The sequence below is a fragment of the Pan paniscus genome, chromosome 1, assembly GCF_029289425.2.
Source record: "Pan paniscus chromosome 1, NHGRI_mPanPan1-v2.0_pri, whole genome shotgun sequence".
In the NCBI taxonomy this organism is placed as follows: domain Eukaryota; kingdom Metazoa; phylum Chordata; class Mammalia; order Primates; family Hominidae; genus Pan; species Pan paniscus.
Window position 1 is genome coordinate 127,537,289 of NC_073249.2, and position 22,904 is coordinate 127,560,192.

Sequence of the window (22,904 nt, forward strand, 5' to 3'; positions counted from 1 at the left end):
TTCCAGAAGCTCCTCTGGACACTAGAAAAGATTGTCAAATCAAATAGTTCTTCTCAAATCAAAATGATCGTTATTGCCCTTGAAGACTAAATGATGTAATATTTGAATAAATCTAATGAGTTAGGAACCTATACAGTGGCTTATACCCCTCTTCCCATACCCTTTACCTTCTGGGATTTCTCAGTTTTCCCATCTATGAAATGGAGATGTTCATAATGTTATATTTTATAAGTCTAAACAACATAATCTTATACTTCATAAAATTGCTATAGAGCTAGGATGAGCTAATAGGTTTGAAATAACTTTGTATACTATAAAATGCTATTAATTCATCAAACATTTATTAAGTACCATATATACCAGACCTTGTGCTAGACCCAAGGGAGGGATACAAAAAAAATTCTTGCTCTGTGATTGAGCTCACAACCGAGGGAAGTGACAGATGAAGGTAAAATCATAATATAGGATAAACAAAACTGCAGCATCACAGATGGTGTATCAGTTAATTCTGTCTAGTGGGTTCACAGAAGAGAAGATATTTAATATGGGCTTGGAATGATAGGTAATATTTCACCAGAGGGAGAAGGCACAAGGGGCATTCCAGTCAGATATCTACTTATAGTCCATGTCAAGAGAGTCACTCCATTTTTGAAGAAATGATAAGTGGAAGGAAGATACCCAGAAAGCATATAAAGGTGATGTAATTGTTTCTTTTCTTTCTTCTACTTCTTTTTTTTTTTCTTGGATTGAGAGAAGGCAAACTAAATTCATAAAACAAAGCAGCATCAAAGACAACTGAATCAGGACAAGAAATGGTGAAAGTGTAGCAGGGAAAACAATCTGTTACTTTATACATACCCTAACAAATGCATGAAAGTTTGAAACCTCAATGAAACCTCAAGGAAACCCCATGAATGAAAATAGGATGCTCCTCTTTTAACGATCAAGCAAGTGAACATATCAATTTGGAGATTACAAAACAATGAAAAGTGACTAATAGTATGTTTGTCAAAGATACATTCAAATGCATTTTACAAAACAACTTCAACAATAGTTCATGAACTAAGCAGGACAACGGGAGAATAAGCTGAGTTCTAGTCAGAATTATTACCAATACTTTGTGTCATAGGTGTAAGGGCCTGTTACTCCTTTATACCCCCTCCACTCTTCTGCTGAGTGAATATTCTGATTTTATTTTTGAGATAGAAATCTGTGCAAGAAAAAGTAGCAAAGCATTTTAAGGGTAAATGATTCAAAATCTCAGGCGGCAACATATGTGTGTATATGTGTATATACACACATACAAACTCATTTCTCACATTTGGAACTATTAAGTTAAAGATCAGACATATAATTTACATTACTGTTGAAGGTGAAAGGGAGTGCTGTTTATAATTTTCATTGGGGAAACAGGTACAAACCTGGACTGTCCCAGGCAGAATTAGATGTATGGTGACCCTAGTTATAGGAACCACACAGACTTTGTTAAACAGGACAAAGCCAATGTTCTTTGTGCTCCTCTAAGGAGCTCCTGGAGATTTTGGTCTTGACATATCAGAAATTTTGGTATAGGCATAATTTATAATGTAAGTGCTGAGTAGGGACCAGTATAATATTGTAGTTAAGAGCATTACTAGTTTCAAATCCTGGCTAATTAATTGTGTGACGTTGGGCAAGATGCATCTATATGAGCAGCTACTCTGTGCCTTAGCTTCTTCATTTGTAAATTGAGAACAATAATTGGTTATAGTGAGAATTAAATGAGTTAATATATGGAAATTTCTTGTAGCAAGGTCTGGCTCACAGCATTATATATTATTATATATTGTCATTTTGTGTAATTATCCCCATTTTATAGATTTCAGAAGACACACACACAACCAAATGAAACAAATAAATTATATTTTAGGGTTTATCTGATGTCTTTTAGGTTCACTTTAGAATATTCAAGAAGAGATCCAGGCATTAGACTGAGCTGGAAACTTGGGTCTCCCACAGAAAGAACTATCTTCCCGGTTTTCTCTGGAAATGAGTGGAGGGAATGAAGAGGTACTATTAGCCCTTATTTTATTGGTTTGGTTTCAAGTCTCTGAGATGTCCAGTGCTGATCAGACTTATGGTGGAGGTGCTACTCATATAGATGCATTTTCAAGGCAAGTGAGGTTTAAAAAATACTAAAAACATCTGGAACAACCACAGTGGGGTCCATATTTTTATGTTTACATTTAAATCTCCCATGCCCAGCTAAAACTTCTTCATCATTGTAAATAATAAAAATTACAGCTAACATTCTTGAACACTTACTAGGTGCCAGGCCCACCCCTAAGTGTTCATATGTGTTAACTCCTTTAATCCTTGCAACACGTACTTGAGGTAAGCACTATTGTTATTACCATTTTGCAAATGAAGATACTGAGGGACAGAGAGTTTGAGGATTTATTTATCTCTGCATTTTACCAGTGCCATACATACCAGGCACCTAATATTTACTGGATCAAATTTTGCATGCAGATTTATTAATATTTCCTAGCAGAGCTCATTTGTGTGGTTGATTTTTTTTTTTTCAGTAAAAAGAACTTTTGAGAATCTGTTTAGAGGAAAAACATTTACAGCTGCCTTGTTACCCTTGCCTATATTTGTCTGTGGTATTTTGATTTCTGCAAGACCACAAGAGTTAGTAATCACAAATAACATTTCAAATAACCTTTTAAGTACCATTTTAGGTAAGGATAGAAATATTAAATGAGATTTTCAGTTCTGGAAATCAGTCTGACAAACGAATATAGATTGTTTTTAATAAATCATTTATATTTGGCTTAAAAAGCATTATGGTGGATTTTTTTCTCTAATGATTTGATTCCTAATTATGTTTACCTCAGGACAATATCATAATTGCTTGTATTTTCCAAGCATACACTAGCTGATGAGAAGGGAGGAGGGACATTATTGGACAGTTCTGTAAATGCCAGTAGGCCAGTTTGGGGTTAATGGTGAATCTCTGACTCCTCCATGGAGTGGAAAATCTCTGCGGGAACATCCTTCAGTGGATTGCATGCCAGTGGTAAAATGCGTGAAGCACAGAGAGGAAGCCGAGCAGTGAAAGAGGCAGCAGGAAAGACATAAACAGCAGAGAACATGGGGAAGATAACACAGAGTAGCCATTAGAGGCGATTGGTCAGGGAGGCCAAATGAAGTTGGTAGTAAATTTTTATCCTCCTCAATAGGCTATTTTGCAATGGTACTTTGTACATTAAATGATTTGCTGAAAAAGCAGATACCACATTTTAATGTTCTGTGTCAGTTATAGAAAACTATAACAGGGGAAAAATAGTGTTCCCAAGGATAAGGTAATATCATTGTTTGTTTATTTGCTATATTTTAAATTTTAAAGGGCCAGACTCATGAAATGAATTACAGTTAGATTAAATGCTTTTCTAAATGCCAAAGTGATAATGGTCTATTTCTATTTCTTCCTCAGTTTGATAACAGAAATCTGAACATGACTATAATCTCATCAGACTTGTTTCTTTAATAAAAGATGTTACCCACAAGGATTCATTCATGCAACAAACACTTATTGAGCAGTAATCGTGGACATGTAAACAGTCTAGGAGAGGGAAACACTAAAAAACAATTATACAGATCACCCTAAAATTACAGTCATTTCAAATGCCACAAAGAAAAAGAAGAATTAGGATGTTTCTCAGAACGTGGTATAGAAGGACCTGATCTAGACAGGTGTGTGTTGGGAGAGGAAGGAGGGTAGAGAGAAAGTCTCCCTGAGTAAGTTATACTTAAGGAGACGAAGAATAGTGAGGAATTGGCAGAGTGAAGGCAGTGACGGGAAGAGTCAGGTGCACATGATTGATCTTACTCTATTCTTTATAGTAACTGGGTTTGTGTCTATGAAGTTAGTACAAAAGAAGCTTAGTTAACTATGTGTGGTGTGGCCAGGTGGAAGAAAGCAATGGCAATATGAAAACATTACAAAATGACAATAGGGTACTGGATTGACACAATGTTTGTCTTCTAAAATACCCTCTTGTATCCTGGCAAGCAAAGACATGTGGTAGAATTATAGAAATAGAGGTGGATAGTTTGCCTACTTTTTGTCTTTGAAGTTGCCAGAAGAGGGATGAAGAGTCTGTGAATTCCGAAGAGGCAGAAGATAGCAATGAGGTAATGCTGATTGCTCTCCTTATGGTAGTGCAGTTACCACAAGCTAATGTGGACTTCTTGCTGGACAGACAGGGTAATCTATAAAACGCCTTCTAAGGATGCGGGTATAAAAAACTCAGATGGCAGACATATAAAAACCCACCTCTAAAGACATTCTGAGGGGAATTCAGTGCTGCTTTCAGAGCAAGGGTTTTACATCTACGTAATTTAAAACTACGTGTTATGGATAATTTTAGATATTTATTTTTATTTCAATATGAGGAAGAGGAAACTCAAATGACTTTTTCTGTGCTGATGCTGGATTCTGTATATAGTCTCAGAATAAGTCTGACATTAAAAGTAAAAATGAGTTAAATTCTCATGTCTTTTTTTTTTTGGGAAAAAAAAAAAACAAAAAAAACAAACCCAAACCCCAAACTGTGTGGGAGGAAGAGGCAGTGTTCTGTCTGGGAGATTTGAGCGGAGAGCTTTCAGAATGCTCACAGCCCACATGATCACATGGTGCAAATTCTTGGGGAGGGAATTCTTTGGCAGCCTGACATATATAATTTTCCTCAGAGCAGAAGACTTTATGTTAAAGTTTTGAAATCACAATAAGATTTAAAGAATTGCTCTTTAATTAAGAAAATGGCTAGATATTTTCCTATAGTTTCCTTTCAGAAAATAGGTTTCTTAACAATTTAATGCAATGGTTGGAGTAATGACAGAAAAGCACAGACTCACCGCACACTCATTTAGGAACATGTGGGTTTGTTTAGGTGTGAATCCCAATTAGGAATATGCATTAAATTATTCTATTTTCATGCAATTAGGTGGATTAAATGATCAAATACCACAAGGATAGTTCTGTGAAAATCATGGCTAGATTGACAGTTCTCAAGTTCAGATATCTCCACTTGAAATTGAAGTAACCAAATATAATAGTTCCTCTGTCAACTCTTGATTATTAGTGTGTAAATTATGCATGGATGGTACATTGACTGCCAAGGGTCAATAGCAACACTTCATCAGGGAGCCCAGATGATTTGCGTTCTGCTGTGTGCTAGCTTGATGCTGAAGGAGATATGAAAAGTTTAATAATGGTCATAGTTAATATTTATTGAGCATTCCCTATATGTCAGGCAATATTCTAAGTGCCTTCATGTTTTCTCTCACTGACTCTTCAAAACAACTCTTTGAAATCTGTGTTATTCTTATCTCCATTTTACAAATTAGAGAAAAGGAAAGTTGCAAAAATCGGCCGAAGCTTGTAATTGCGCTCAGGCTAGCAAACCACAAATGTGCTTTGTGAGAAGGGAAAACATACTTTATGGATTCTTTTATTTTCAAGACATACCTAATTAAAAAATGTAGCCTAATTTGTCCACATTCAAGGGCTTTTTTTTTTCTTAGTGAAACAAAATTTAGTGCTACTAGAAACTAAACTTTATTGGTCAACACTTGTGGAGAAGTCCCAGGAGGTTAGTTTGTTTTCTTGACTTGACATTGTGAGTTTGTAAGCAAATAATACTTTTTGTTTTTCCTTTCCTTATCTCCCAAGGTGAGAAATCACAAATAGATTTTTAAAATCCCTCATAGGTATATAGTATGCAGCAGCATGTCTCAAATGTATTCGGCAGTCAACTCCCTCCATCTTTTTGGGGAGAATTTTGTGCAGTAAATGTTTTCCAAAACACACTTTGGTAAATGCTATTGTGTGTTTACTATAAGCAAATTTTGCCACCTTTTTGTCTCCCATTCACTAGAGTCTGTATATCATCTTTAAAGTTTTCATAATTTTGAATCCAATGGTCTCTTTTCAGATCATGACTTCCCAACAATTGACATTACAGACAATTTCTGACTCCTCTTGGAATGTTTTCCTTTCTGGGTTTCCAGAATACCATTTCTTTCTGCTCCTTTGTCTTCTCTTTTCAGTTTTCTTTATTAACTTGCCTTTATCTAAATCTTAGATGTTAGTGTACCCCAAGGTTCCATCCTTGACTGTCTTTCTTGTGTCTCAATGTTATATTCCAGTTGCTTCGTTAAACTGCCACACTCATTCTAAATTTATGATACCTTCCCCGACATCTTTAGAAATAATGGATTACTTTTCATTTTCTCTGCTAAATGCACTTTATTTTTCCCTTAGTGAAATGCATACCACCTTGCGTATGTCTGCCTCCTAACTAGCCTCTTTTGTCAAGATGTGATAGGCTCTATTGCAGTTAATGCTAGTTATCAGAAAAAAAGTTTACATCTCACTCATGCAAGAATCTGTCGCAGATCTGGGCAACTCTCAAGGACAGCTGTGTGTTCGTCTGTTCAGTGACTCAGGGATCTAGGCAACCTCAAACTTGAGGCTCTACCTTCTCAAGACAAGGACTGTTCTTATATTTCCATGGCAGAAGGAGTAGAAAGTGAGTAGGGGCTTCTACTGGCTCAGTGTGGACTACACAGACATATGCTATTCACATTTCATTGAGCAGAACTAATGATAGGGTTTTATCTTTTGACAGTAAGAGTGAAAGTTTAGTTATCCATATGCCCAGGAAAGAAATAACTTTGGTTGAAAAGCTTAACACGGGGATTGTATCATAAATATCTCTATACCCCCAGTACTTGGCACAGGGTTTAACAATAGATGTTCAATAAATGTTTGGTAAATTCAATCTAATCTAGTTTCAACTTGAGTCATTTTACTGATGGAAGAACAGAAGCCCTTCAAAGAAAAGTGACTTTACTCAAATTATTCAGATATTTACATAGCTAGAGCAAGAATCTAGATCTTTTGCTCTTTTTATGGTATCTGATATTCATGGAAGAGTTTGTTCTACAAGAATTGTATGATTTTGTTGGGTTGCGCATTATTCCCATTAAGGCTACGAGTTTTGTTTGTTGGAATGTTTGTTAACTTGCTTTACATTTTTGCTTACAGAGTTAACAGAGATATGGCATGAACATGTATTAGAAAAATGATTCACACACAATAGAAAAAGTAAGTATAGATTATCAACTTGTTGCCAGCAGCATCAATAATTTTTTTTTTGGTTACTAAATAGCCCACATAAGTTTGAGCAATATTGTCTCATTTACTACATGTCATTTAGTTGCATAGCAAATGCTTTTACTGATAGAAAATAAAAGAAGATTGAAGAAAACCACACAGTATTATCAATTATTACCCATTCTTACTTCTTCTTTCTTTACTGTAGTTTTTGGAAGGGTAATTTAGTGTATTTGCTTAACAATTTTGGGGCCTATTTTCCCATTTTATCCTTACTAAATTTTAAGTAGTAGGTAGGGATTCTCTTAGTGCTGTCTGTGGAAATGTTGCAATTCTATGGCTACTATAATATCTTTTTTGGCAACCTTACTTATTTCAGTGCTTGATGGTCTTATTTGTTTTACACCTCAGGGTTCTCCTCAAAACGCCATTGAGGTTCTCTCTTAAGCTGTACCTCTATAGGTAATATTCCACTTGAACATATAAACTTTAATGCAATGTTTCTAAAATAAACTCCTAATCTTCTTCCCTGCTCTCAAGCTTCCTCAAACAAATAAACACACTGGCAGAGACCGTTACCTGTAGCATGTGGCTAATTTCTAGTCAGAGAATATGAACAGAACTTATGAGTATTTCTTCCATGTCTGGCCCACATCATTTTTCTGGCCAACGAACAAACAAATAAGCCAAATACAACAACGAAGATTAAAAAAAAACAAAACCCTTCCTAGTTTCCACTTGGCTGGAGAAGACTGTGCCAAGCTTGGAAGCCATATTGTTGAAAGTGGCAGAGCATTTTATCGACTTGAGTTCTTCAGTGACTATGTAGAAAGAGCCCTCTTACTCTCCTAGACTGTTTGGAGAGCAAGAAATAAATTTATTCCATGTTGGGTCATTGTTTGAGTCCATTGTTACCACAGAATACTTTGATACAGAAACCTCAGCTTGTGTACCTGTGAAATGGAAATAATAACTACTTTACTTTGAGAACTAAATGAGATAATATAAACAAAGCACTTATTTTAATGCATGACTCATAAAAGATATGATAAATTTTAGTCTATTCCCTTCCTTCCTTCTTCATATAGATATGACAAATACAATCCTTTTAATTCCCTTCAGAAACTTCTGCATCCACTACCCCTCTTTCTTGACACAGAGATAGTGGTTATGAGATTAAAACTCTGTACATCTCCCAATGCTGAATCTACACACAGACATGGATCCAAATCCACATTCTCTTCCCTTACTCCTGTTCCAATACTTTTCTTTCTGCTATTTAATATTAGCCAGTATTTATTAAGTGACTAGCATATACCAGGTAATATGCAAAGCCCTGCATGGATTATACAATTAGATCTCATGATGTAGGCATTGTTTTATATCCCCATATTTCAGATTAAAGAATTGGGAGGAGAAAAATTAAGCAGTTTGCTCAAAACGCAAGAATATCTTCAAACTCTCTCATTCTCTTTTCACTTTTTATCTGCATTTAAATGTGCACATATCCCTACAATCTTGAGAAAAACCATGCCATGAAACTTGGCTTCCTTCTTCATTATCTTCATTTTCTGTCTCAACTTCCTCACCTTCACTCTTTAAGCCCTCTGCTCTCACCACTCCAATGAAATGCCTCTATTTTCTAGTAACACATCCAGTGGAGGCTTCCTGGTTTGGATTATCATTCAACCTTTCTGAAATATTTAGTTCCGTACCACTCTCTCTTCCCCAAAACACTAGAGGAGAGTTTGTTACATACCACACTACTTTTCTAGCCACTCTTTCTCAGTCTAACTTTGGGGACTCTTTCTTCTGACAGTTCCTTGAATGCTAGTGTCCCTCAGGGTTCTATCCCTAAAATTTTCTTTTTTTTTTTTTACATTAAATATTCTGCTTATAATATCATTTACTCCTACAGTTTCAATTGCTATATATGCTACTAATTCCTAGTTTTTAAAAAAATCTCATCTACACATGTCTTTTGAATTCCATATTCATTTCATCAATTTCAAGTTGAGATTCTAAATTTAGATCCCACATAAGCACCTCAAATTTAACATATCTAAAATTGTACTTATAATCTCTCCCTCTAAAATCTTTCCTTCTAACATTTGTCCCTCTGAGCTCCTCTGTCTCAGGAATTTGTCTATTTGTCCAAATTAGAAATTACACATCATCTTGGGATCTGCGTTTTCATTCATCCCCTAAATGCAATCAAGTTCGAAGTCTTTTTAATTAATGTAAAATTTTATTTCCTAAATATACTTCCTAAATGCATGTGATAGGCTTTTTTTTCCAATCATCATTTACTACCAATTGCCATTATTCATGCCTTCTGTGCATCAGAAGCTGATGCAACATTATTTGCCATTCTCAGAAAATAGCATGCCCTTTCATGCTTTGAGAAATGATGTCTTTTTCTTCCTTTATGGGTTGGAAAACTCTTTCAATAATAACTATATTATCATTACCAGTGTGAATCTTGGGAAGTGTTTCCTGAGGTCAAGCTGGCTGCTCACCTACCCTCCCTCCTATGCTACTATAGAGCTCTGCATTTGGCTCCTTTCTAAATATTTGTAAAAAGTTTCTAAGCCTTTGCCTATTCATCTCCCCTTCTAGACTGTGAGAGCCTTGAGAAAGGAAAGCTGGTTTTTATGACAGTGAATTGGATCCTTCCTAATTTAAAAATATATCTGCTAAAGGACCAGTTCACTGAATGGTCATTTGCCAAATGAACAGATTCACCAAATTTACCAGATTTATCAATTCATCCCAAATAGTTGTAATAAAGTGATTAGGATGTTTAAATTTGGTACCCAATGATGAAATATGATTTTCTGGATATTAACTTTTTAAGGTTAAACCCAACCTGAGAACCTGGCCAAAAAAATCTGTAAATGCTAAAGAATCAGTATTTATTTTTAAAATTTCTCAAAGGAAAGCTGTTTTTCAGTTTTTTTTTTTTTTTTTGAGGGGGTTATTTTACATGTAATGAGACTTCTTGTCTACCTCAGATATAGTTTCAGTTATCTCTGAATGTCGTTTCCTATTTTGGTAAACTTTATGCATTTTCCTTATTCTTCTGCTACTTCCTCAAATGGCATACCAGCTTTCCTTTTATATCTCTAGCATTTATAGTTTAAGATGAAATTAAACTTTAATTAGGAGATTGAACTTTAAATTTAAATTCACAGGCACTAAAATAAATCAGAATTTTAAATTGAAGTTTAATGAAAGATAAATTTTAATTAAATAAAATTTAGAATTAAAATTTAAATTCATTCAAAAGAATCAGAATTAGTTGAAACCATCACATCTCACATGAAACTAAAAATGTGATTTTTATCAAGGAACAGTTAAGGTATCTTGACTTGGTTGGCAGTAATTTGCAAATGATTCTCTATGAAAGCACATAAAAAAAGAAAAAAAGACCACAATGGACCAAATGAAAAAGATACAAAAAAATGGATAAAACATAAATAGATTAAAAATACTGTAAATGAAAACAGATGAATGCTAAAAGGTTGGCTCAATAAAAAATGAAATTTTAAAAGGAATAAAAATCAGTATAAATGAGTAATTTCTACATGAAACTTAAAATTTTACTTATGACATATGTACTGTTTTATATTCAGTCATCAAATCAAAATATTTCTCTTAAAATTTATAAGATTATTTTTATTAAGTCACTATGTTTGATGGGTTGGTTTTCAGGAAATAAGCCATGTGGTGAACTGATTTTTAGTGATTTTTCGCTGCTTATTTGCCACCAGCAAATTTCCCAAACTCCCAACTTCTCCAGTTTCCATAATTTCTTCTGTGAAATTGAAGTTTCTCTTCCCCCTGAGATGATCAGCAGTCTTCTTAAGTGATAGCCATTTATTCTTTTTTAACCAAGGTTTCTTAAGCTGCTCTGACTTGACGTTTTCTTCTCTCCTCCACCTGGCCCATACCTGCTTTTAGGTGTCTCAGAAATTCTTCAAATTCAGTGTTTCCAAGACTGAATGTAGGTATATTCTTCTCTTCTGGTCCCTGCTATCTGAACTCTCCAAGCTTTTGTTCCTTTTAGCATTCTTTTTTTTTTTTTTTTTTTTTGAGACAGAGTCACACTCTATTGCCCAGGCTGGAGTGCATTGGTACGATCTCAGTTCATTGCAACCTCTACCTCTGGGTTCAAGAGATTCTCCTGCCTCAGCCTCCGAGTAGCTGGGAATACAGGCACCTGCCACCACGCCCAGCTAATTTTTCTATTTTTAGTAGATATGGGGTTTCACCATATTGGCCAGGCTGGTCTCAAACTCCTGACCTCAAATGATCCACCCATCTTGGCATCCCAAAGTTCTGGGATTACAGGCGTGAGCCATAGAATTCTCTATTTAGGATATGGCCACCATCCATCCAGTAGCATAAGCCAGAAACAAGGAATCAACCCGTCACTGGTTATTCTAGACGTTTTTCAAATGTCCATTCATTTCCATTACCCTGGTTCTAGTCCAAGTTTTGTTGAAACTCCTATAATAGTCTATTGTCTACATTATGGAATTGGGAACATTACATTTTTAAACTGCAAAGCTTAGAACAAAGGTTGTCACCTAGTAAGCATTCACTACATGTATGAACCGACATTGTATTAGTCTGTTTTCATGCTGCTGATAAAGACATACTGAAGACTGGGCAATTTACAAAGGAAAGAGGTTTAATAGAGAACTCACAGTTCCACGTGTTGGGGAAGCCTCACAATCATGGCAGAAGGGAATGAGGAGCAAGTCACATCTTACATGGATGGCAACAGGCAAAGAGAGAGAGCTTGTGTGGGAAGACTCCCATTTTTAAAACCATCAGATCTCGTGAGACCTAGTCACTATCACGAGAACAGCACAGGAAACACACCCTCCTATGATTCAATTATCTCCCACTGGGTACCTCCCACAACACGTGGGAATCATGGGAACTACAAGATGAAATTTGAGTGGGGACACAGAGCCAAACCATATCAGACATTTAATTGAAGTAGTATATTATTTGGTGTTCTCTTATCCTCATTTAAGATTTTATTTAAAAATATTTAAAATATATTTCTAAAATAAAGATTATATTGCCCGACTCTTTGAAAGCTTTCAGTAGTTCCCTATTACTCCTAAAGACCTAAATTCATTATATGACCTAGATGGTTGTGCAAGCTTTGGCTTCTGAACTCCTTTCCATGCTCCTGGGACACCTTTCTCCCTCTCTGGGCTCCAGGCACTGACTGTAAGGCCCTGGAATGTGCTCTGCCACTGTTTTGCCCAGAGCTTTGTTTGTATACCTTCTAGTGCACCCCTCCTCCTGCCTATCCCAGCACGCTGTGCCTCTTTTTCCCTCTTGCTTTTCTTCCTTGATTAAAAATAGACTTTATTTTTTAGAGCAGCTTTAGGTTCACAGCATAATTGAGCAGAAACTACAGACAATTCCCATATATTCACAGCCTCTCTCACTCTTTCCTTCATTTTAGCCTCCCATGCTAGATCTATTTCTTTTATTAGCTCTAATAAATAAATATATTAATATTTAATATTATTAATAGAATAATAAATATATATAAGAGAACCATATTCTCTTCCTTCACACATTACCTTGAGATTGTAATTTTTTATTGTGATTACCTGTAGCTTGTCTTCTTTTCCTCATAAAGCATAGAATCCATGAGGTCAAGGACTGTATTGACTTTTTTTTCCCTGAGATCTAATCAAGTGCCCATCATATAGAAGGTCTTCAATACACATTCATCATTGTGGTTGAATAACATATGTCATATAATCCTACACAGTTTCTGGGTAAAACGTATCTCTATATAATTACCACTACAACACTTTGAAGATCTAAAATAAAAATTAACCATAATTTTGCTGTTTGTTTCTGTCTCAGGCTAATTTAGCATTTCACATTTATAACTATTCTGGTCCAGTAGCTCCTAAAATTTAACCACAGATATTTTATTAAGTATACACACACCGATGGAAGTAAAATTATTCTGTTCTGTGTTAAATATAATAATTTACTTCTATTTTTACTCTTTCTTATGTCTGTTTTCAAACCTGAAGTGTTTGATTTCCTTCTGCAAAAATTTGCTTATCTTACCTGAGAGGCACATACCACCACAAGGGGGCAGAGATAGACAAATATTCAGTTCTTTCGACTGCATTCTCTATCCTGAGACTATTCTTTGACAGAATACATTTGAGCCATTATTTTTTCCATGAGTCTCTTTTTTCATTTGCCTTTCAATTTGAAATCTATAAGTACTATTATCCTCTTCATACAGTGTATACCTTTTAAAAGATGAAGAGACCTCCACTATATAAATGGTAGGCATTATATAACTTAACTCTTTAGTACATTAAGTAATTTTACATTTATAAGAATGCTATGTTAGATGTTGCAGTAAATTGTTCACTGGTAATTTCATAGCTAGTTTCTACTGTCTTATCTTTAGCCTACACACACATACACACATGTACACACACATATACATAGATACGTTGGTGGGGGAAAAAAGAGATTTTATTTTATTTTTGCATAATCATTCAGGGAATATTTAGGCATTTATGTCATAGAAACTAGAAATTAAACATTTGGAAAGAACAGGATTTTATAGTATAGTTTTATTATTCTATCCTTTGTGCACTAAATATATATTCATCTTTGAGTAAGAAAAACACATGCTGAGCTATATGTGTCTATCTTAACATAGTTCTCATAAACAGCTTGGGTAGGACTTTATGTCAGCAATCTAATTACATAACTGACCTTGTTTTATTGGTTATTCTGAAATTTAGTTCTCTGTAAATATAGAGCCCATCCAATTTAGAGTTGAATTTTAAGAATGTTAACTTTAATGATAATGAGATAATTTATGTGTGAACAGATGCCTTGGTTAGAAGGAAGTTTAGAGGAGAAAGAGAGCTTTTTATTATAGAAAAACCAATAGCAGAAAGAATGTGACTTTGATTCAGATTAGGAATCACCAAAGATTGGTAACCACATGAGAATTTCACAGACAAATCATCTAAACTTGATGCCGGGCATTCAAGGTCATCCATAGTCTGGGCCCACACATCCTCGCTGGCCCTTTTCTCATATCTCCACCCATCCTGCATTCCATTCACCTGGACCACTTGCCTTTTGGGGAAAAAGTCATACTTTCCCATGCTTCTATGTCTTGGCCCTTGCCTGCTTTCCTAATCTGGAATTACACCTCTCCACGTCACCTCCGAGTTTTCCCCCAGGTAATGCAAATAACTGAGCATATTTGTCATACTCTAATTTATTGAGCTCATGGAAAGATATTGCTAATAGACCACAATACTTTTCTCCAGTCTCACTAAATGTAGCCTCAGTGTCCTTCTCAGTACAGCTTCTCAGAATAATTCAGATACCTATACCAATTAATTACTGATAGTTTATGAGATATTTGCCATCTTGGTGACTTAGCCCAAATTGGTGTCTAGATAAGTAAGACCAGGATTGGGTGGCTTTGGGGAATGTAATTTCAGCTTGAATATGAAGATGCTTGTAGAACAGTGTTCCTTCCTCTGAACATGGCTACAGAAGAACAAATCAGTTAGTCTGAGGGTAAGAAAATAAAACAACTTAAAATGTCATATAATTTTATTCATCTAAGTCAAACTGAGCTATTATATTAATCCCTAAGCACCATAGAAGAAGGGTCATGTTTATTTTGTTTATCGCCATATCCCCAGCATTTAGCCAAGGGTCTGGTATATATCAGGTACTCAATAATATTTGCTGATTGAATGAACTAATAGTGAATAATGGCAAATATTATATTTCATGCCACACCATCTTCTCCATTAAATGGGGTAGATTTGCACTCTAAGCTGGCGACTGCTCTGGAGAAAGGGTTCCCAGAGAAGTAAAAGGGAAAGATTTTTTGAAGGCCAGTACATGACCTTTTGGAGGTAGCAACAGAAAGATACCGGCAGTAAAAGTTGGGAAATCTGTGAGTGCTTTGTCTACTCTGCTGCACTTCAAAGTATCAAAGAATCATATAATTTAAATAGTTTGGAACAAAGAGAGATTTATTCTGAGTCAATATGGATTCTATTAAATCGGACCTAAAGTATCAGACATTGGCACTGTTCTGAGATCCAATCTTTGGGAAGATTTAGTTCACTCTTAAATTTTTGAGGGGAAATATTTGAAAATCTTCCAAGGATATTGAATGTGATTTACATTTCTAAAGGTCGGTTAAGTCCCAGGTTAATTCCTCTTATACACTGGTTTCCTAAACTGAGAATAGAAGACTGAAAACTGAAAATTTTGTTATTCATATGACCACAGGAAGTATGAACAATTTTTAGTTTAAAAACGTGAGTTGTAGAAGCAGATGGCCTCTGGACCATCTGTCTCATTTTAAAAAATCCAACTTTTATTTTAGATACAGGGGGTACGTGTGCAGGTTTGTTATGTGGGTATATTGCACTCAAGTAGTGAGCATAGTACCCAATAGGTAGTTTTTCAACCCATGCCTCCCTCTGTCTCTCCCCTCTTCAGTAGTCTATAGTGTTTGTTATTCCCATGTTTATGTTCATGTGTGCTCAGTGTTTAGCTCCCACTTGTAAGTGAGAACATGTAGTATTTGGTTTTCGGTTCCTGCATTAGTTCACTTAGGATTATGGCCTTTAGCTCCATCCATGGTGCTGCAAAGGAGATGATTTCATTCCTTTTTATGGCTGCATAATATCCCATGGTGTACATATACCACATTTTCTTTATCCAGTCCACCATTGTTGGACACCTAGGTTGATTCTATGTCTTTGCTATTATAAATAGTGCATTGATGAACATAAGAGTGCATGTGTCTTTTTGGCATAATGATCTATTTTCCTTTGGGTATATCTCAGTAATGAGATTGCTGGGTCGAATGGTAGCTCTGTTTTAAGTTCTTTGAGAAATCTCTAAACTGCTTTCCACAATGGCTGAACTAATTTACAATCCCACCAATGGTATAAACATTCCCTTTTCTCTACAAGCTCACTAGCATCTGTTGTTTTTTGACTTTTTGATAATAGACATTTCGACTGGTATGAGATGGTAGCTCATTGTGGTTTTGATTTACACTTCTCTGGCGATTAGTGAGAATGAGCATTTTTTCATATGTTTGTTGGCCACTTGTATATCTTCTTTTGAGTAGTGTCTGTTCATGTCCTTCACTCATTTTTGAAAAATGGGGTTATTTGTTTTTTGTTTAAGTTCCTATAGATTCTGGATCTTAGACTGTTGTTAGATGCATAGTTTGCAAATATTTTCTCCCATTCTGTAGGTTGTCTGTTTACTCTATTGATAGTTTATTTTGCTGTTCAGAATCTCTTAAGTTTAATTGGATTCCACTTGTCAATTTTTGTTTTTATTGCTATTGCTTTTGGTAACTTAACCAAAAATTATTTGCCAAGACTGATGTTCAGAAGGGTATTTCCTAGGTTTTCTTCTAGGATTTTTATAGTTTGGTGTCTTACACTTAAAACTTTAACCATCTGTAGTTAATTTTTGTATATAGTAAAAGTTAAATGTCCAGTTTCATTCTTCTACATATGACTAGCCAGTTATTTCATCACTATTGAATAATGAGGAATTTTCCCATTGCTTGTTTTTGTTTGCCTTATTAAAGATCAGATGGTTGTAAGTGTATGGCTTTATTTCTAAGTTTTCTATTGTGTTCCACTGGTTTATGTGTCTGTTTTTGTACCAATACCATGCTATTCTGGTTATTATATCATTATAGTGTAGTTTGAAGTCGAGTAGTGTGATGCCTCTGGCTTTGTACAATTTGCTTAGGATTGCTTTGGCTATTGGGGCTTTTTTTTTTTGGTTCCATATAGATTTTAGAATAGTTTTTTCTAATTCTATCAGGAATGACATTGGTAATTTGATAAGAATAGTGTTAAATCACTAAATCTCTCTCCAGTGTTGTTTTGTGCAGTATTACCATTTTAATGACATTGATGAGCATGGAATGCTTTTCCATTTATTTGTATTATCTCTGATTTCTTTCAGCAGTGTTTTGTAGTTCTCCTTATAGAGATCTTTCACTTCCTTGGTTAGCTGTATTCCTAGGTATTTCATTTTCTTTGTGGTTATTGTAAATGTGATCATGTTTTTGATTTGACTTTGAACCTGGACATTATTGGTGTATAGATATGTTACATAGATTTTGTACTCTGAAATTGTACTAAAATAATTTACCAGTTCAAGTAGCCTTTTGGCAGAATCTTTGGGGTTTTCTAGATATAGAATAATACCATCAATGAAGAGAGATAGTTGACTTTTTCTTTTCCTATTGAATGCCTTTTATTTCTTTCTCTTGCCTGATTGCTCTGGCTAGAACTTCCTGTCTCATTTGTTGATACATTAAGGAAAAGGTAACTAAATGTTCAGAGAAAAGTAATAGCGTATATTAGCAAATTCCTTAGATTTTGTCTCTTCCAGAGCTGTCAAACAGAACTTTTGCCATGATGACAATATTCTGTATTTGTTTTATCCAATATAATAGCCACTGGCCACACATGGCCACTGGGCACTTGAAATGTGGCTAGTACAACGGAGGAACTTAATTTTTAAATATTATTTAAAATAAATAATTAAAATTTATATTTAAATAGCCACATGTGTCTAGTGGCTACTGTATTAGAGTGCACATCTAGAAGAATATATACTTAATTAAAATTAAAAATAATTTTAGAAGTAAAATTAAAAAAATTAAAATTATAATTTTTGAGATGAGTCATTGATAATGTCAACAAGTAAGACATCAGACTGAAAGCAGAAAAAGAAACTGAAGAATTGTAGTATGGGAATTTTAAAAAGCAGCAAGCTTAGCACTTACCATGTGTTAGACCCTATGCTAGACCCATTCACATTTATCATCTCAGGGGAATGCTCATAACAACTCTGCAAGTAAATATTTTATCTCCACTTTATAGGCAAGAAGTCAGATATTACAATTTCCTCAGTGAAAAAACTTAAACCCATCTGGTTTCAAAATCCAGACTGTACAATTTGAGTGAGCAGAAGAAAAATATCCAGATACAATTATGAATGTGCATCTTATGAAGTGAGGTCAGGCCTGGAATGAGTGTCACATCCAAATATTGCTCGCGAATTTCTTAAAGTCCTCATTGCTGAGTCTAGGCTTGGTTTCTGATGATGTAACAGTCCTGAAGCTAAAGGTAGGGTCAGGTGGTCCAAATTGGGTAGAAGAAGGTGAGGCTGGGGACCAGCCAACTGAAAGAGAGCACTGATGTTCTGGGTGACCATCACTCTTGTAGAACATTGCCTCTCAGGTACCTGAGCAACAATTGCTAGCCTTGTTTCCATTAGAGGTGCTGACTTATGACAGCATTCTCAGCTATAATTTTATGGTTGAGTACTTTGATGTTATTTTTCTCTCCAATAATGCTCTGTGACCTGATTTTCTCCTCATTTGTCAGATAGCTTATGTGATGTGGCTTTCACTTGGTAACTGCAATTCGGGGGCATTTCCCTGCAATAATGTGTCAAGAAACAGCTTCTATAACACCAGAAAGCATGCTTCCTTATGTTGAGGAGAGTGGAGATGTGCCTCCATGTGTTGACTGTGTCATTAAATCTAATGCTTCTGGATGCATATGTCTCGCTGAGCACCTAAATAACCTGTATTCTATATCCTTAGAATAAAAGGATATCAGCATTTTTTCCTGCTGGTCTTTGGAGTTTGTGCCGCAAAAGAATGATACTTCGCTACCTCAACTATTAAATGAAGGAGTCTGCTTAAAGAAGGCTGAATATCTTGGTTTAAGAACTTAGCTTTCCCAATGATTGAAATGAATTAGATAGGAATGATGGCCTGGGTATCTATCTTGGGCAAGTCTTGTGTCTTGCTATCCTGGGATTCTTTTACAACTAGAAATACAACACTAGAATTCTTTGATAAAGATTCAAATTCTGAGATGAAGCAACCTGATCCAGGCAGTTTAGGAATGGGGCTAAGGCTCATTTAAAATGGGGCCATGAGTGGTCAGAGGTATCTGTGAAAGCCAAATATGAGTCTGTTGCAAGATGGAGAATACTTTAACAGATTAACGGTCCATGGAATTAGTGGTCTAGGAGGCAGCATCCTAGCCAGGAATAGGACATGAAAAGGATTTCTGAAGTGCAGATAAAATGGTCCTTCAATCTTCAGGGCCAAAGCAGGAGGGGAGCTGGAGAAGGAACACAGAATCAGAAACAAGATTGTTACAAGGTGGTTAGGGAGCAAATTGCTTCAATTGCAGCCCGCTTACATTTGAGCAAATGTGCTTCCTGGAGCCGGGGGCTTGTTCTTAAAAGAGCCAGTTCCATAGGACAGGTAACTTGCCGAAGTCCAGATCGACTTCAGCGCCGGGAGGTATAAATACATTTTGCAAAATCCAAATATTCAAGTTGAAAGAGAGCCCAGTTCCTAGGAAGCGGTGTTTTTTATTTGATATTCTTAAGTATCAACCATATATTAGACAATATGTAGCCTTAGAGAGTCACATGAAATTTCTGTAAGCACAGCACAATTGCTGGATGTCTCCTGCAAAAATAAGATGAAATCCAGCCGAAAACCTTTTTCTCTTCCTCTTTCCCCTTTATAAAGAAGGCTAATAGATCTCTCATTTTTCAAAATGTAGCTCAGCTTTGGAATGGAGAAGTGGAAATGTTTTTTCTACTCGAAAGGAAGGTTATCTAAACACTGTAGTGTGTGATTCTATTAGAGCTTGCTTGATTTAAACTCTGAGTGTACCTAAAACTCTCAATTCTACTTCACATGTGGTAAAAGGTCAAATACAGTCTTGTTCTACCTTGCAATCAATCATTTACACTCCCTGTCCACCTTATAGGGGAAGACAGACTATTATTAGCCTGTGGAAAAGGCATACTGGGATTCATGTCATATGGAGAGAATATTTATTTTTCTCTTATTTTGCCAAGCCGATGGTGGTGGTGTCTGCAGTACACAGCTGACATGGAGCTAAAGCTAGATGTGGTCATATGATAGGCAGGACAAAAAGCAGAAAGGCTGCTCTTCTGCTGGCCATAAATATCAGGTCATATTTCTCTTTCTCCTTCTCTATAAAATTCTCTATTCATTTATGCAGGCCTGTCAACACATGCAAAGACATGTGAAACACATTAATAGGATTGTGAGTTAATTCAAATCCAGTCATTCTTTCAATATACATATATGTTGGGCACATTATATGAGCTAGTTCTGCCCACATGAATTGTCTCTAGACATTCATTTGTTTTTTTTTCCTGCTGTATTATTCTGTTCCTTCTTAGTTTAAGCAGATAACTTTTGTTTTTTGCTTCAAAGACGTTTGCAGAATGGAAGGTAGAAACTTTTTGAAAGCAACCTTTCTGCTTTTCCAAAAGACTGTACTCACTGCAAGTGGAGAAGCAAGAATAGGAGTGTCACCTTCAGGGTCACCAAGGAAGGTTGGAGAGGCTTCAGACTGGGGTGGGGGCAGAGGCTGCTGGGCCCACAAGTAGAATAGCCCTGCCCTGTTTCCTTGGCAGCATCTTTGGGCAATGGCAAACTAGAAGTACATCCAGAGAGGCTGCTCTCAAGCCATGGAATTCCCACTCCCAGTGAACATTCCCAGACCCCAAGCATAGTACAGAGCTGATAGGTGCTAGAAAAGACCATATGAGAATGGAAAATGGGCTTCTCTGAAGTAAACAGTGAGAACCACGAACAGGATGGACCTCTGTAGTGCAGTGCTTTAGGACAGAATAAGACATACCACTCAGATTTTTCATGGCACTAAGCAAATGGGAGAGGTAGAGCCCAGTAATCACTGGGATTAAAACTCTCTCCAGATTGGTGGGATTTAGATTTAAGCTGATTAAGCAGGGATTAGATTTAAGTTAATTTAGAAAAAAACCAACAACATAACAGTGCCTTATTTCTTATACATCTGGATTGGTGGATTAAGTTTACTTGCTGTCATTATAGCAAGGAACACAAATATTAAACAAGTTATTACCATTGTGAATTGACCTATGAAGGAATAATTGTGGATACTTTGGAAGCAGAGCTGTGGGGCCTAATTAAAAGTATATTTACAGTTAGGATGGATGGGGAGGAAATTATTCCCTGAATCAATAACATTTTAGCTGTTATCTATAGGATAAATTAAAGTTAGTTAGCTTCGTTAAAATTAAAGGGTGATCCAGGCAATGAACAATGTGTGGAAATGTCCTGAGGTGGATAAGAGCTTAGGCCAATCAGTGTGGCCAAAGACATGAAAGCGAGGGGATAAATGGCTGGTGCAGAGGCAAAGAGGAGACAGGGTTCAGGTCACGCCGGGCCTACCAGCTCACATTAAACAATGATCATAAGTGATGGAGAAAACCATAAAAGAATTTTAAGTAGGGAGTGAAATAAAAGATTTGAGATTTCCTAAGATTAACTTTGCTTGCAGGTTAGAGAATAAATTAGACAAGTGACAAAGAGGATTGGGAGGACCAGCTAGTAGGTCTTATGATTTTAACTGATTGAACAAGCTTGTGGCAGGAAGGATGGTGAGAAGTTTATAATGAAGAGATTTTGGACAATTGCATCAATGGACCCTGATGACTAATGTTGTGGTGAGGAATGTGAGATAGAGAGGGAAAAGTGAGGACGATTTATAAACTTCTAGCATAAGAAATAAGATAGAGGAAGCGAAATTATGGATCAAGAAAAACTAGTTGAAAAACATATTTTGGGTTTGGTTTTGACCACAATGAGCTTGATCTGCTTGGGAGATATTTAAGCTTTTACATGCATGTTGTAAGATCTATACTATTGGACATAATAATAATTCATTTTTATACTAAAGGTACTTGTAATGAATACTGTGATACTAATAATTTAAAGGTGGATGATTTTATTTCATTGGATATATTAAAAAGACATTTTAAAAAGGAATTAAAATGGACATGAACTGGTATTTTTGACAAAGTTAACAACTTTGACCTAGAAACTGGCCAAAGGTAAATGTTGACATAAATAAAATTTCTTCTGATTTCCAGATGAAAACAAGAAGCTGCTGGTAGACACATTCTGAACTGGCTAACACAACACTCTGAAACTGGAGGATATCAACTGATAAGATATGAAGTTCTCCCTTAGTTTCAAATACACTGGGTTCATAAATTATTGACATAAACAATAGATGTCCCATCAAGCTACCATGAAGATAGCTAGGTCTGCACAACTCCTCAAGTGTCGACCCCTCCAAGCACATCCTCCACCTGGAATTGTGAACTGAATGGATAAATGTGTTGGTCAGAAAGGTCTTTACATCTTTGAATTGTAATGATCATGACTAGTTGCTGAGTTTGCCACCTCCCTGCCTCCCTGCCCTCTACCTTCCAAGAATTATCATTACAAAAATAGCCATTTGGCTTATGGCATAAGCTTTATCACAAAGCTTGACCCAGATTGAAGAATCCAGGCAATTTCTAGCCAGCCTTTTATTTCCTTCATGCACAGGATCATGGTAGAGGCTTAGCATTTATCAAACTACAGCTTTTCCCCAAAGGAAAGGGAAATGGGAATAGACTAGCTGCTTCAGTGAGCAAAACAGGTGGATAACAAATAAGAGATTATTGGCAGTTTATCAGGGTCTCTTTGCTAAAACTCCTTGTCAAATGGCTAAGGAAAGACACTGGGAGAAGGCATGTGTGGGTG

At 35.9% G+C, this 22,904-nt stretch overlaps 1 long non-coding RNA gene across 1 annotated transcript; it reads left to right on the forward strand.

Moving 5' to 3' along the window:
- Positions 1 to 7,096: 7,096 nt before the first annotated feature.
- On the forward strand, positions 7,097 to 22,471 carry LOC130541700 (uncharacterized). Its single transcript, XR_008955793.1, has 3 exons — positions 7,097 to 7,156; positions 14,653 to 14,776; positions 22,244 to 22,471. It is a non-coding gene; the product is annotated as an uncharacterized LOC130541700 (long non-coding RNA).
- The last annotated feature ends 433 nt before the right edge of the window (positions 22,472 to 22,904 follow it).